The sequence below is a fragment of the Paramormyrops kingsleyae genome, chromosome 8 (genome assembly GCF_048594095.1).
Source record: "Paramormyrops kingsleyae isolate MSU_618 chromosome 8, PKINGS_0.4, whole genome shotgun sequence".
Lineage (NCBI taxonomy): Eukaryota > Metazoa > Chordata > Actinopteri > Osteoglossiformes > Mormyridae > Paramormyrops > Paramormyrops kingsleyae.
The window spans coordinates 23,896,539-23,911,182 of record NC_132804.1 but is presented as its reverse complement, the minus strand read 5'-3'; the positions used below and the strand labels follow the sequence as shown (position 1 = coordinate 23,911,182).

Sequence of the window (14,644 nt, the reverse complement as noted above, 5' to 3'; positions counted from 1 at the left end):
ATTTCTGGGAGCTCAGTGTGTGGTGATAACTCAGCAGGGACTATGAGGTCTACTACGGAGACAGAGGGTGACATCACCCAGTCTAGGAGATGGTTTTTATTTTATTTTTGTTTTGGTCCGGAACCTCTGGTTCAATGCCCCGTTTGGCAAAGGCATTTCTGCCGGTTTTCACCAGCCTGCCAAAGTTTCCCCCGGTTGCCCATTTTTGTCCTTCTTTTGTCCTTGTTCATTCTGGTGTTGTTGCTGGGGGGCCTGTTTACATTCGTTTTTAAAAAGGAGTTCAGTCCGATAAAGACAGTAAGGGAAACAGGCACAACATGTTTGTTTGGCCTTCATATTTCAATCTGTATACGCATCATAATCCTATAAACCTTTGGTTTTCCGTTACTGCAGTAAAAGGTGAGGGGACAGACTTGTACACTAAGAGCTTTTCAGCGACACCCACAGAGCTGGTGGTGGGACTGAAACCCAAAAACCGGGAGGTATGAAGCCACAATGAATAACCACTGCACCATAATATACCGAAAATCACAGATAAGCTACAGGCTACGGCTCACTGCAGTGTCCATTCTCTCTGTCATGGTTTGTCTTTTTCTAGCCCAGACGGTACATATTGTCTGGCAGGGGATGTACAGAATGGATTCTTGAACTAAGCCTGAAATAACACTCGAGGGGGGAAAAAAGAGCATTTACTGACTATACACAAGATATGCTGCTTTACCGATGTGAAACTAAATGCAAACTAAAAGATAATAATTGGCCACAGAGGGCAATATTAAAGAGCCAAAAGACACAATTCTCAAGTGAATAATTCTGCTGGTCATACTGTGCCAGGACCATCTTCCCAGAGCTTTCCTTTCATTAAAAAGGATTAAAATTAGGCCGCCTTTGCTTGACAACAACCAAAAGTCTCCTTCTTTTGTTTATATCGCTAATGTTAGGGTTAAAAAGAACAGTATTGTCCAAAATAAAAGGAAAATCTTGGTATCTTTGATGCACCAATTCCTGGTGTGACAAGTGAGATGTAACAACCCTAAAAGTCACCACTTCCTGGTGAGGGGTTATATTTGCCTTCTGAAGGTGAACCGCCACATCTCCAGTGCAGTCACTGTGAGCTCACGGGTTATGTATTCAGTCATTGTGAGCTCACGGGTTATGTTTGCAGTCACTGTGAGCTCACTGGTTATGTATTCAGTCACTGTGAGCTCACGGGTTATACCTGTATATGCAGTCACTGTGAGCTCACGGGTTATATATGCAGTCACTGTGAGCTCACGGGTTATGTATTCAGTCACTGTGAGCTCACTGGTTATGTATTCAGTCACTGTGAGCTCACGGGTTATATATGCAGTCACTGCAAGCTCACGGGTTATATTTGCAGTCACTGTGAGCTCACGGGTTATGTATTCAGTCACTGTAAGCTCACGGGTTATGTATTCAGTCACTGTGAGTTCACGGGTTATGTATGCAGTCACTGTGAGCTCACGGGTTATACAGTATATGCAGTCACTGTGAGCTCACGGGTTATATATGCAGAACGATTCCTAGGGCTATACGTCTGAATAGAGAAGTAGGGGGTCTGCTGTGTATGTATAAGGATGCGATGAAGTCCCGGACGCTCGATTTCATGCTGAATAATAATAATAATTAAAAAAGCACACAGTTGATTTTTAACGGGAAAACCGTAGCGGTTTTGCGGGGGAGGTTAAAGAGGCAAGTCTAACGAGAAACAAAATAGGACAAATGGGAATGAAAGTTCTATAGAAACACTACAAGCAGGTCATTTTTATATTATCATGTTATATTGACTGACAATTTTTAAATAAATCATTCATACTTTCCTCAATTTGTCCATTTAATACAGACAGATTTCATGGCCATGATGACAACACGGGCTGCGTTATTGGTCTTCATGTGTCATGCAGTCAGTCACAGTGAACTGGGCCGGACAGCCTGGTGGAGAACTCAAGCTGGCTGACCAAAGACAAAGGGCATCCTCACTCCATATGGTAACAAGTGATATTAAATAGGAGCTGATGCCTTGTGCCTTGTGTTTTAATAAATGAATCAGCCGAAGATGTGCATAATAAACTGAACATTCATAATTAATATTAATACATCTCATTGCATCGTATTATAAGCTATTAGTTCTGTCAAGCATTCGGAATTTGACAGATCTTGCAATTGCCCCAGCTAAATGTGCGCATTCTGAATTCATTCTCTTGCCATTGTGACTCTGTTTAATTCCACCCATTTAATGTGCCCTATTACAGAAATTAAGCTTATCCATCCATCAATCATCCATCTGCTTATCCTGTTCAGAGTCATGGTGGGCAGTGGGGAACAAGGCTGGGGTACACCTTCAACAGGACACCAGTCCATCACAGTCAGCGAAATCCCTTTCACTACAAATAACAAGCCTTTACTGTAGCAAATTGTGCTATCCAGATGGTATATTCCTATCTAATTAAGCACATAACTACTTCATATCCTCAAGAACTAACACAGAATTTCTTTGCTGTCAGTTCTCCTTACCTCCTGCATCTCGTTACTTCAGTTCAGTTCCATTCCTCGTCTGTCTATATTTTGAAGGACACTTTCAAACTATGACAAACTGCCCTTAGAGATAAATACTAAAAAGGAGCTTCACATTGTACCGTTATATTCATGCTATTTATACTCCGAATTGTTGTCTCCCTGAATTTCTCATTAGCTGTGTTTTGCTTATGCAAATGCAATGTTGTACGGCTTTGCTCCCGGGGGACAAACTGTGCCCTGAAACATTGAGCTGCATCACATGACCCGGCACCCCATGGTGGTGTAACAAATCAGCACAGTGCAGAACGCACTGTTCACAATAGTGTTCTGGCCATGTGATCATCAAAAGTACAAGTCACTGTAATTCTGCTTACAGCCTTGCAACTGAAATCTGAAAAACAGCTTAGTTTGATTATAGGAACAGACTAGGACGGCGAGAATTTTGCTTTGCTACATTTTGTATTTATTAACATTAATCCATCAGTTGTTCAACTGATTCTGTTATCCATCCATCCATCCATACTCCAATCATTTATCCAGGATGGCATCTCTGTGAACCTGCAGCTTATTCCTGAGGACAGGACAGAAGGCAGGAACACACCCTGGACTGGATACTGGTCCACACATACACACTATAGCAGGGTTCTTCAACTCTGGACCTCGATTCCAAATCCAGGCCGTGTTTTCAGTTCTCCCAGGTAGTTGTTTAATAATTACTGATTCTGATTGGTCAGAGGCTTCACACCTGACTGACAGGTAAAGGAAGGCTGGAAAACCAGCAGTGCTCGGACCTCGAGGACCGTGAGTTGAATAACCCTGCACTATAGTGTATAGAAATAGATGCCAAGTCACCTACCCACATGTTTTCAGACTGCAGGAGGTTACCTATGATTTTGGAAGTGCGAGACCACCGTGCCACCCATAGAGCCTCCCAGCCACTGGTTGTGCTAATGCTGCATGCTGTTATACCTCCAAACCTCAGATTTCACCACATCAGCAGGCAAAACCTGCCACGCAAAGCCAGTGTTCTACATTACCTAACACAGCAAGTTGTGCAGTTTCCACTTTGAATTTTGACCTGCACGCATTTCTCATTATCAACTGTGTGTTGGGTGATACAAATGTAAAACTACACAGGACGCCTCCTGGACAAGCTTCCCGGATCCATTCATATCCGGCAGCCGAAATTAAAGAAAAACAAAGACGCCGGCCTGCAGTGCGGAGTGCTGATGCGGCGCTCCACTGGCCCCCGCCTCGCTCCACCGGCCCCCGCCTCGCTCCACCGGCCCCCGCCTCGCTGCCGCCGCCATCAGCGACGGTACAATCTGCAGCCTTAGCTCTTTTCCCTCATTGACGGAAAGCGGGAGACGAGGAATATGCTCTGATAAATAAAAGCGGAGGCTGGACCGGAGCAGGCGACAAGCAGCCCGGTTGAATAAGTGACAGGCGTACAGGGCCTTTTCAGGTGCAGGGTGAAGGACGCGGGGAGATAAGGTCCAGTGGTGGCTTTCTGCCTTTGCCCTGACAAACCGCGACCTCCTGGAGAGGTGCGAACGCAGGAGGGAAGGGCAATCAGGAGCTGGGGGAATTTTTGGGAGGCACAACTTCTCTCATACTTAATTTCTGTCACACGGCAGGATTTACCTGCATGCGAGGTGACATCCTTCTTGTGGCTCAGCAGGTTAAGCTTCTGTGCCTCTGATTGCCGGACTGAGCCCTGACCTTGGCAGAAAACTCACAGATCCACTGGTTCCTTGAGCAAAGCCCTTAACCTCCACAAAATGTTCCAGGGTTGCCAGACCCTGTGCTCAGACCCCAGACTTCACTCTCACCTGTATGTGTGTGTACGTCTCAAAGGAGAGTAAGAAAAGAAGTGTTCTGATGTAATTGTGCAGGTAGCGAATGAAGTATCATTTCATCTCATTTCAGCTAGTCGTCCTGTCCCTTCCAGGGTTATGGGTCCGAATCCAGCCCCAAGTCCACTCATACTGAATTCCCCCTGGGCAATCCAGTTTCCTCTGACAGTCTGAAGGCATCCAGCTCTGGAGATCCTGTGTCGCCAAATTGGCTTTATTGTCCTTCTAAGTGCCCTAGGACCCCAATGAGGGTGAACATGTCCCCCCGCTTTTGGAAATAAGCTCAGAATTATATTGCCATTCACTAGAAGTGGTGACTCATGCCCTCATCGTGATTTTTAAATGTTTTTGTTGCGATTTCTATGACTCTCTTTGTGCGTCTGAATTCTGGCATCTGAGGTTGTGGCACATGTGCTAGATTTTCAGGTTGTCCTTCCTAATTACTAGACAAGCTCTCAAATATATGGGTCAAAGACAAAAGGGAAAAGAAAGAAGCGGAGCCCTACATTTGCAGGAAAATACCCATAATGCTTATTTAGCAGGAAGGTCAGTGTTAGGATAAATAAGACTTAGATGACCGGGCAGGGAGAAAAAGTCACTTATGTGGAACCTCTGGGTGGCACAATTCACCACGGACATTCATCATCCTGAATAGTTTCTTGGTTTTCCTTTAAGTATAATTAAAAATGAATATGGCAAACTATTTGTCACCGCACAGGGACACCCCTCCATTAAAGTATGTGCTGTCCTGTGGTGAGACAACCGCTTACAGTCTTGGAGTCAGAGCGGAAAACTGTACAGGAAATAGAAACTGATTGTGAGAAGCTAGATACACCACACTTATCTATATAATCCATCCATGCATCCATCAACTTATCCAGTTCAAGTTCATAAGGTAATCTAAATTCAGTAGTGCTACACGTAGATGACGATCCTGAATTAAATTGCTTATACAGACTTTAGTTCATCATCCTAGCACACCTGAACCAAACAATCAAGAAGACAGAATACCTGGTACAGGTGTGTTCGGGGATGGGTGGGAGCAAAATTATGGTCTGGGGTCCCTGAGAATCGAGGTGAGAAACACTGCTGTAGTATGACAGGCCACTACAGAGAGGGAAGACGCCTGCCTTTCGGTGTGGATCGTGCTGAAACGTCACCAGGAGGTACCAGTTTTCAAGGTTTTTTAACAAATGTTTGTGAAGCCAAGCTGTTACATTCTTCCAATTAGACTGACCCCTGGTGGGAGCAGGGATCCGTCCGGCAGCCAGTGCAGCACCACCAAAGGCTCCCCCTATTGAGGAGCACGACCTCATCTTCCAGATAATCCATTGCAGATGGTCAGAGTTCAGCCAGTTGCCTTTCAAGAGAATTTCCTGGTTATCAATTAACAGGTTTCTGTTCATAATGGTGCAAAATGAAGAATGCAACAGACATCTGCAGCATGTCAAAAGATTACTTCTTGTTAGTTATATTTGTTTTACATTTTTTGAAAGCTCGTCTTTCTTGTAACCCTTATTCCGAAAAGGAGAAACCTGACCATAAATACAGGTGTTAAAATCTGAAATGCCGCTTCAAGACATTGACGGTTCGGGACCCCATTTATGGGGGATTCAGCCCCCTTATTTGTCTCAGCCCCCTAAATATAATTTTTCTAAAAGCATTTTGCGATTTGTCCTGTATTTTTGCTAATATTTCGTAGATAAGGTGGGGACTCCCACCCCTGCTTTGATAATTTACTGGCTGCTTGGGGGGGGGGGGGGGTGTCACATATTGCTTCAGGGAGCTGAGGGCCCCTAAGAGTCAAATCCTACAGTCAACCCAGCTTCAAGATTACTTTTTTTGGATGACTGCATCAATGTGTTTCACACTAAGGGTCTCGGGGGGGGTGGGGGGGGGGGGGAGGTAGTGAGACAGTGGGTGAGTAAAAAATGAGCAAACACTTACATGCATGTTGGGAAGAAAAGAAACCAAAAGTGGCACTTTGGTGCCTCGGGTCTCAGGAGTGGCACGGGGACATCAGGAGACGGAGTATTTATTAACATTACAAATAGAGGAGCAGAAATAATATAGCACCACCTGAAACGGATGCTGTCCCCCAACATACATTACAATTATCCAGAAAATGAGACGTTCGGGCTCCTCACTACAAACCATGGACTATTAATTGCCTCAGTCGGAAATATTGCATACAGCGTCAATGATGTCAAGCAGTCGCCGTTTATTTCAATGATCATCTTAAAATATTTTCATGATGATGTGCATGTATTGCTAAGTGCCTTCTTCATAATTATGCCGATCCCCCACCCTCCCCGACCCCCTAAACCCTCATGCTTCTTGCGTCTCTCCAGCTCCCTGTCCTCCATGCACCTCCTCTGTGGGAGCACTTCTGGCACCTCCCCTCCAGCCCTCATGTACGGGCAGCCACCTCCCTCCCTCGGTCACGCCGCCCCGCAGCTGCATTCATGCATGAGTGCATGTGCATGCGACGGTACACGCGTGCATCTGCATGCGACGGTACACGTGTGCATGTGCACGTGTGTCTGTGGCAGTCAATTCCGCTTCTTCTACCACATGGAGTCACCGTCCACCCCGATAAACACTACACCCTCAGAGTCCTGGAGCGGACACCAAAGCCGCCTGCCTGGACCAGAATAACACAACGTGGATTTTACCATTCAATAAGACAAATGGACCAAAACCAAGCGGATGCACATTTTTCATACTTTATTCAGATATATGGTATTTACCCATCCATTTTACAACCACTTTTCCAGTACAGGATCACAAGGATCCTCTCCCAGGTGGCACAGGGCAGCAGATATGCTGCTTCATTAATAATACAAGTTGATGCAGCTGATGCAGGTCTTTACAGCAAGATGTTACCTATAAAGAAATGGGACCGAATCTGATGCTTTACAGTTCACCAGGACAGTGTTTCTCAACCTACTCCTCAGACGCCCACACAGTCCAAATTGTTGTTCCTTTCCAGCTCCCACTAAAGAATCAAGCAATGAAAAATACAGAATACCCAGTACAGTTGTACTGGGAGCAGGGAGGAAGCAAAAATGTGGACTGTCTGGGGGTTCCCAAGGACTGGGTTGAGAAACACTGCACCAGAAAAAGATGATGAAATGATGAAACCGACATCACATTCCCCGAACGCCTCTGCCCCGCACTGCAGGTGTCATGCAGTGCTGAGAGGAACTTTCATTCATTTCAGCATCTTCTGGGCACAGAATATACTGGGAGATTCGCCTATAGTAAACCAACTGAGAGCAGGTGGGGGGGGCACTGTCCTTCTTGGGAGCGAGAGGCACGCAGCTGTGGTTATCACATTCATTCGTTCTGCACATCTCTAGCTGGCATTTAGTACATAGTTGCCATGTTTTGTTTTGCCTACCCCCCCCCCCCCAAGCTCACATACTGTGAAACCCTGTTGTTTTTGTTTTTTTTTGTCTTACTAAAACAAATGCAGTTTGGTTTGTCCTCCTCCCCCCCATCAAAATGGCATATGGTTGCCCCCTCTCCCTGTGCTGCTCTTGCCTTGTCTCTACCCTGATTTAAAATAAAAATAAAAACAGTGGTTTGCCATCGAGTCCCGCTGTCATGTGGTTCTGTTGGTCCCTCCCTGCCCGACGGTTTTCTCTTGCTTTCCATGGCAACATATGCAAGGAGCTGCTGCGGATAATTCTGATTGATGCTTTACGCTTGTGACCAAAACCGGAATAATTACATACTGCAGGATGGTTTCCAACTCCAGCATTATTACTCAGTCTATTTATATAGCTTCTGTACATGAAGCAGGTGTATGGGATTTAGAGAGACTCTCTTATGCTTTCAGATGCTTGAGCTGAAAGAGAATGTCATTCCATGGGAATTCACGAACCCTTGACTCTGGGCTCCTCGTAACAGTTCTGACGCACACTCTGTCATCTTTGCAGTAAGCATAAAGAACATCTGGACCGTATCTCTCACGCCAACATACTGACACTTGGCAGCAACTCAAAAGCATCCATCCATTTACTGTGACCATTTATGTAGAACAGGGTCACGAAGAGCCTGGAGCTTAGCCCAAGAAGGGTGGAATCAAGGGGCGAAACTTAGTGCATGCTTTCACCAAACTTCACTCTCACCAAACTTTCCGATATACCATCTGCCTTACATCTCTTTTGACAAAATCTAACATGTGCTCCTTATCCATTCATCCGAATTCCATCCACTTATCCAGTATAGCATGGGATGCCAGTACGTCACAGGGCACACAATAACACAGTCACTATGGACAATGCAGAAACACCATTTCACCCATCCAGGTTAGTGTCTAGGTTTTTGGAGTGGAAGGGAAAACTGGACTATCCAGAATAAATTTACCAGAAGACAGGTGGCAAATGCAGACTCCAAACACACAGAACCTGGGTATGGGAATCAAACCATAATCGTAAAGATGCGAAGTCACAACACCAGCCACAGCACCTCCATGTATTACACAGCCGTCACATTAATAGTATCATGTTTGATTGCCCAAGGTGATGTCATGCTTTTTGGTAAGAGCAGAAAAGAACATGAGAAATTCTTCAGCTCAACGTCCAGAACTGTTGATGTCACGATAATTGAAGGAACATACGTGAAATGCCTTGTTCTATTTTAGCCTTTAAAGGAGGTGTGAACGGGGAAGAAAGATATAATTGTAACATGCAAAAGTGAAAGTATATAATTTAGAATAAGAAGCGACTAAAATGTAACATGTTAGAAAGTACCAATTATATCACTGTTGTGTGATTATTCATCTTTTAAGGCAAAGGCCTATTTTGCATGTTTTCTGCTTAGCATTGTTCAAGGCAGTGAAAGAGTTTGCCATTCATTTGTCCATCAGAGGACCCTTTTCATAAGTCTTTTTGTGCAGCTCTTATTCTAATCCCTGGTTTTTGTATGTGTACCTTTATCACCATGTCAACCCATGACGTTTTGTCACTAAAGAAGACTGGGAACTTGAATTTTAATCCCTCCACTGCAACTTTACTTGGTGGCATCAATTATTTACTTATGTATATACAGTTAGTCAAGAAGAGTGACAATAAAATACTAGCGTAAACCACTTGGCTGCCTTTTGTTAGGTGGACCAGATCGACACAGGCTTTGTTACATAATGGTGGAAACTATACAAACAGGAAACACTGCAACAACTTTACTTGATGCCACCTTACTGAGCACAGTTACATGTCACAGCACTGCATCTTATGAAAAGTGCACAAGAGCACCGTGGGAAAAATAATACATATAAGACTAAAAGGAAGAAAAGGAGGAATAAACACTTTGCTTTTGTGAGGGTAACAATCCACTATACCTTTAAGACGGCACACACACACACACACACACACACACACACACATGTGATTCCAAAAAGAGACACATCACAGGCTTGCTTGTCCACCTGCCCGTCCAGTTTCCCCTCACCCCACCCATACACAAGCACAAGGACACACACAGATACTTAAATAGTGACAGAGCTGCAAGGAACGTGAAAGAAGAAATATGTATTCAGTACCCATATTTCCCTCCCTAACTCTCCCTCTGTCTCCCTCTCTCTCTCCTCCGCCACAACGCCTACGCTGATGCACGCACACATGCAATGCGCGCGCGGGCGCACACACACACACACACACACGCTCAGATTTAAATGGTGACAGAGTGGGTTGCAGAGTAAGAGACCCTCTCGCAGTCATCTCCCTCACCTCCCCCTCAAAACAGTGACAGAGCTGAAAATGTAAGAGAAGGAGAGGTACTCCTGTGTATTAAACAAAACTGTCTGCCTCTGCCTCTCTTCTGTCCTCCAACGCAGACACATGCGTGTGTGCACACAAAGTACACACACACTTACACTGACAGAGCTCGGAGTGTAAGGGAGCTGGGCCCTGCCTTCCTGCCTTCATCTAAACATCCCCACTTTCCGTCTCCACCATCTGCCAGCTCTGAATGACGGGCTTCATCTCCAAAGTCGACCCTGCTGACTCCTTCTGCTCGAGAGCCGGCGGGTAGGTGGCCCGGAGTGGGCGGAAAATACGAAAAAACGAGTTTAGAAAAATATAACAAGAAACTGCTGGAGAAAAAAAAATAAAAATAATATGTAGGTGTAAATAAGCTGAGCAGAGGGGAAATTATTGGAAGCCCAGTTCGGCCAAAAACATTAGACATATGTTTGAAAAAAGTAAACACATCCCTAACCCTATAAGCTAAGAAACAAATGTCATCATTACCGTATTAACCCTGGATAGTTACAGTATTCTGTCCTGCCAATATGTGCCAGGGTGTAAGTGGAATTACATTCTGTCACATTTGTTCCCTCTTTGAAATCCGTCAGTGGGAGAACTAGGGAAAAAAATACACCACAGACAGACAGGTCTGGGTAACTCAGACTGCAATGACGACATAGTTAGAATCCAGCTGGAGTTTCCATGGAGATTATGTTTCTATTATTGAAAAGTGTTCTGTGCTACCAATGACCATTAAGAATTCAATGTTTTCTTGCTTAAAGTCGCTTAAAGACCTCATCACATGCTGAAATCCACAGGTGATTTGTAAGTACTGTTCAAACAGCAACCTGAGCAGCACTTACCCTGTTTGGATGGCATTGTTACCACATTTTTTACCTAAAGCATTCTGAGGGCCACAACCCCCCGGCAAGTTAAAATTTATTATCATAATATTAGCCTTTACATTAATAATACGCTGCCCAGCCAAAAAAGAAGTCGCCATTTGAATATTGCATTGGACCGCCTTTAGCTTTGATTATGACGAACATTTTTCATGGCGTTGTTTCCACAAGTTTATGCAACATCTCTGCATTTAGTTTCATCCATATTTGCATCCATTTCTCACTGAGATCATGTATTGACAAAGTGAGCTGAATCACTCCATGAAGTCTTCTTCAGGGCATCTGAAAGATTTTCAATGGGGTTAAGGTCAAGACTCTGTGGTGGCCAATTCATGTGTGAAAATGATTCCTCATGCTCCCTGAACCACTCTTTGACAATTCAAGCCTGATGAATCTTGGCTTTCTCGCCCTGGAATATGCCTATGACATCAGGAAAGAAAAAAATCAATTGATGATGGATGGAGGTGTAACCTGGACAGTAGATTCAGGTACTCAACTGACTTTACTTTATTGCTGCATAACGTTGCTGAGCTGTAATAATGATCCAGTCATTGGCGGTTTAAGTATTTGCCAATTTTAATTCAAATGGCAAGTTCCTTTGTTTGTTTTTTTTTTTACTTTTGTGAAAAATATAATACACAAATAAAGCATATTTCGGCTGCCCTCCTAGCACAGAGCCCTGGGCAATTGTCCGCCCTGCCTGCCTGGTCACTACGCCTCTGCCTCTGTCATGTGGGTTTCTTTACATCACCCATAGTACAGGATTGTGTGTTTGTCTTATGACAGACTCACATCTCCTCCTGTGGGCACCCCAGTCTTTATTCCCTATTCCTTCTGGGAGAGGCTTCACCCACACACCCCTGGTTGGATGTGCATGTAATGTTTAACAGTCCTGCATTTATAAAGGATGAGTCTGAACAGGCCTTTCACAGCAGAATTCCAGAACTGCAGTATATATCATGTTTTAGTTCTAGAAACTTTCCGATACTTTCAAAAATTGGTCTTTCAAAACAGAACTAACAAGGCTTCCAATGAACGCATTACGAAAAAAAAATGACACTGCTTTCTGTAGCCAGGTCATTACTGTGTTTCCCTCTCCCTCCAGCATCTCCGGAGGACAGGACATTAGGGTAATCAGGATATACCATCAGCAGAACTCAAACCGTTTGTACTGTAGAAGCAGCTTTGTAGCACCTCGAACATGCAGGGCTTATATGCAAGGTTGGTCGGCCTTCATCACAGCCTCAGACGGGTGCAGTAGCGCATCTTTACCGTCTTCCTGCCGAGTTGAGGTCTCCGTGAACCGCCAAGGCTTGGCCTTGAGCCCCGGCCCACGGTCTCTGCCAACTGAGTGTCACCAGCACTGCAGATTAAGGCAGACGGAGGTGGTGACGGCAGGACCTGGGGCCACAGCAGCAGGCGGAGCAGCGAGCCCAGCAGCACCGCCCTTCGATCAGTTTCCAGGAGGGTGGGGCCTAGTTGACCCGCTCCCCAGACCCCCCCATCATCCGGGGTCAGCGAGGCTAACCCCACACGCCCCTCCCCGGCCATATTTCACAGCAGCCATCCTTACATGTGAGCTCCACAAAGTAACAAGTTCCCTTCATATGACAAAATGCTCCAAAAAAAGAGTTGCATCTGCATATAATCTCTGCCTCCAAGCCTCACAGCCCGACGTCAAACAGTCAGACACCAGGAGTCACCGCCCTGTATGACTGTATGTGTACGTGCCCCAAAAATATGATATAAAACAGTCAGAAGGTGGTTTTTCAACAGGGACCCGTTCTATTGTCGTCTGCTTCCCCTGTCGTCGGGGATGACAGTTTCTGCCAGTACATGACCATTAGGAATAATAAGGAAGTCCTCCAGACTGCAGAGGAGCTTCCTAAAAATATGAACTTTCTGAAGGTGTACACTTAGCGGCCGGCTCTGGCTTTATGCGGCTTGGCTTTGTCTGGTTTGCAAGCTGCCCCTTCGTAAGTAAACCGTCCATTATTTTACAAAGGTCACCAGAAGCAGAAGACTTGCTCGCAAGCTTTTACCACAGGAGTTTTCCATCTAAGGAACTGTCAGTCTTTCAAGAGAAAGGCCAGAAAACATTTTTGTCAAGGCTGCATTTGGTATTTGCATATCAAACATTTTTACTCCAAAAATCCAATAAAAACGATATCCTACTACAGCCTGATAAAGTTTGCATTTTATATAAAATGACTGGGTGTAGATCTGAGGCACAAATGAGCCTGAAACAGGAAGCAAAGTCTAATCAGCATCCACAGCAAAACGAAATGAAAGCCTGGCCTATTACAGATGCAAAAATATATAACAACTGGCATCTGTGCCCATAGGCTCCCTGCAGACCCAATGGTAGATGGATGGATGGATGGATGGATCTATTTTGAGGGTACTGCTGTCTCCTGTTGAAAAAGTCCACATCAATCCCATTAATTAGGAGCAGCCCACCCACACTCATCCACAATCTATACATTGTTTATCTGTTAAGAGAAAACCATCAAAACTTTACAGCTCTCCTCCAAGACTGTCAGTGTTTCAAAAGCATCAAAGACTTTCAAGCTCAGCCACAATAAACATGACAATCAATCTGGAGCTTATTAGCCAGCAAATTAGCTGTTTATTAGAAATAAGAAACTGTCAGTCTAATAATTCCTGTGATCCAGAAGGCATATCTGGTTCAATATATGTGGGAGAAATTTTCAGCATTCTGCAGGTTAAACTTCATCATAAAACCCTGGTTATTAACAAATATTTAATCACAAACAAATCCCTCATCCTTCATGCAGATCTCAGATATGCTGATGGTGGCCTGTTTCACTTATTAATCACACAAAAAATGCCAGAAATAGCAATGCTCATTTCTTGACTCTGCTTTTGCAAATCTGCAGAATTCTTGTGTCAGTGGTAGTGTCCTTTTCACTGACTTGCTTTTATGAAAAAAGGAAATAATGAGAAACGATAGCTAGGTTCATGTCAAAGCAGACCTCACATCAAACTCCCTTAGTAACAATACAAATGCCTTCAGGACTGTTGTTCAAATCTTGCATCTGATTGTAACTTGATGCTCTTCTGCAACGAAAAGGCTAAACAATCTCATTGTGGCCAATGGTGGCCAATGATTGAATGGGCAGCTGTTCATATTATGGCATCATATTTAGAATTTTGGAACATTCCAACAAAATATTCTAATGAAACTGCATGCTAATGCAGCATTAGCACATGCATGTCTGGGTTAATACATGGCATATGTTCATATGTTATTAGTGCTTTTCAACCCAAAGACACCCAGACCACAGCAGTGCTGCCTCCCAGCATACAACACGCTATTGAGCCATGTCAGCTTGAGTAACCGGCCACACACAACAACATGTGTCCATACTCTGCCCTCACTTCAGCGTCCCGAATTGGAACGAATAGTTGTGTATTTCTTTTTTGTTGTGCCTGGATCTGCGTTGTATAGAACAAAAGAAAACTTTGGAGATTACTTTGTTGACAAATGCCATAGATGAAAAACCATTTTAGATGAAAGGCCACAAGACATTCACTCATATTTCAGTAGGAATTCCAAATGGCACAGTTAATA

At 44.4% G+C, this 14,644-nt stretch overlaps 1 protein-coding gene across 8 annotated transcripts in view; it reads right to left on the bottom strand.

The window, feature by feature from the left end:
• The window catches only part of dock3 (dedicator of cytokinesis 3), a 188,124-nt gene that overhangs the window by 108,656 nt on the left and 64,824 nt on the right, over positions 1–14,644 (bottom strand). The gene's annotated exons all lie outside the window — the stretch shown is intronic.